The following is a 2,645-nucleotide window of genomic DNA, read 5'->3' on the forward strand; positions in this document are numbered from 1 at the left end:
GCCAGGATAACATAACTAGTACATTTCTGAGGCCAGATTGGAATTCAGAAAGAACTTTCCTGACTCCAGGACCAACATTTTATCCACTGCACCCTCTAGCTGTTCCAGAAAAGGGATCAGACTTGACCTATAGAGGGCAGAACTAGAAGCAGAGGCAGATTTTGACAGTGTCAAAAAAAATATTAGTTTGAGCTATTCAGAAGGAAAATGAACTTTCACAGCAGGCGGTGGGTTCCTCCTCCTTGGTAATATTTCATCAAAGACTGAATGAGACTTTGTGGAGGATATTACAGAGGAGATTCTAAGGTAGCTATGTACAGTTTGGAAGGCTGATCTCTAAGATCTCTTCCAGCCAGGAGATTCTCTCTTTCAATTACGGAGTGAAAGTGTCCAAGAAAAGGTAGAAGCAGCCATACTTCTCAAAGGCGTGATGTGGATGGTTTACAAATGGTCAGGCTTGGAACTATACTAGATTTTCTCAAGATGGGAAACAGACTCAACATAAGGAAAAATTTGAGCTTAAAGAGGAGAAGAAATGTGGTACAATGGAAAGACTATAGAGTTAGGAGAACCATATTCAAAATCCTACCTATTATAACTGTTTCTTTGTGATGCTGGGCAAGGCACCTAATCTCTCTAGGTATCTTTTTCCTCATCTGTAATATAAGGGTACTGGAGTGGATGGCCTCTGAGGACCCCTCCAGATGAATATCTTTGATCCTAGAATCAAAAGAACTTTGCCTGGAGGTATCATCTTGGGCAAGTAACTCATCTGTTACTTGTCCAAGGCTACTTTCTCATACACTTACAGGAATTAGACGTATAAAGGTCATTTAATCCAATCCCCTCATGTAACAAAGGATAAAACTGAGAAAGGTACAGAGGTGGAATATCTTGTCTAAAGCAGTCATATTGTTCACACAATGGGAGACCCAAACCCAGGGCTCTTCCCATAAGCCCTACCTACTTTGGAAATAGAGGGGCAATTCTTGACTACTGTAGAGAGCTCGGGTCTTAGTTCACTCATCTTTAATATTAGAGCTGGGCCAGATAACTCCATGGCCCTTTCTAGCTCTCATGTGCCATTGGCATATTAATCCACGTCTCATTTTTTCTAAGATGCCTTTAAACAATGCCCTCCTCATTTTCAGGACCATTTCAGTCCTACTTTAAGTCTTAAGGACCTCTATCATAGGCCCACAGTGTCAAGGAAATCACCACTGACAAATTCAGCAACACTTCTATGGTGACATCCAGATGTTCAGTTTAGAGCTTTCTGGTTGTATCAGAGCCCCAGTTACCCTCAGTCAATTAATCAATAGACATTTTTAAAGTGTCTACTCTGTGTCAGGCACTGTGCTAAGTGGTAGAGATACAAAAACAGGCAAAAGACAGTCCCTGCCCTCAAGGAGTTTACAATCTAATGGGGGTGTGGACAACATGCAATAAAGCAAGTTACATAGAGGATGAATAGAAGATAATTAACAGAAGGAAGATAATAGAGTTAAGGGATGGGGCGTGTGAAGGAAGACTTCCTATAGAAGATGGGATTTCTTTTCTTTAGACACTTGAAAGCATTTACTTTTCCAAAGTATTAGTTTGACATTACCAAAGTTCTCTGTTAGCAATTCCTGCTTGAGTGACCTTCCTTACTATTTTTAAACCTATTTAGGTATCAGTTACTCCAAACAGAAAATTAGAATGAGTCCTTAGCCAGTAATCTGGGTGTTTGGAAGGTATAGAGGAGCATCAAGAAGGGGGAAAAATTGAGAGGGACTAGATGCTACAGGGTAGGAATATTAAAAAGTTCACATGATACACATACATATATGTGTATATATATATATATGTATATATACATATATACATATATATATATAGTTTACAAAGGTGACTTATTCATAACTACCTTGTGAAACATGTAAGGCAGAAATTATTCCTCCTGTTTCACAGATGATGAAACTAAGACTCAAAAAAGGTGTCAAAGCAGAAGAAGACTGAACTTGGAATCTAAAGAGATTCACTTAAATACCAGCTCTGCCAATTACTCTGTTTGATCCTAGGCAAGTCATGTTGCCCCTGGGTCCTCTTTAAGACATCTGTAAGACAGGGGGATTGGACTAGATGGTCCCTGAAGTCCCTTGCAACTCTGAGGTTCTGCAATTCTGGGATGCCATGAGTAAGTGAATAAGTAAGTGAATGAGCAACAACATATTATCTTTTATCGTGTTTCTTTTGTGTTTTTCTCCTACAACACCTTTTGTTAGTTCAGTGGATTTCAATGGTGCCTGAGAGCTCTTGTGGGCAAAAAGCTCTGTAGAAGGAAAGAAAATACTTTGAAAATAAGTAAACAAACAAAAGAAAACCTGTTATTATCAAAGCCTGTTTAGGTACAAAGCACCATAATAGCAGTTATCAAAAAAAGGAATATCATTCTACATTATAGATTCTCCTAGGGTTTTGGGGATTTTCACAGCTAAGTTTCATGTCTCTAAAATAAGTGGACAGAGATGAGACAACTGACACCCTGAGAGAAGGGCCTTGCCAAGGTGTTGGGAAAGAATCCATGATACAAGGTTGTGTGTTTCTCTCCTACCCCACAGTATGTGTTATATATAATCTTTTACCCCTGTTATGCCCCACTT

This window comes from Notamacropus eugenii, chromosome 2 (genome assembly GCF_028372415.1).
Source record: "Notamacropus eugenii isolate mMacEug1 chromosome 2, mMacEug1.pri_v2, whole genome shotgun sequence".
Taxonomy (NCBI): Eukaryota; Metazoa; Chordata; class Mammalia; order Diprotodontia; family Macropodidae; genus Notamacropus; species Notamacropus eugenii.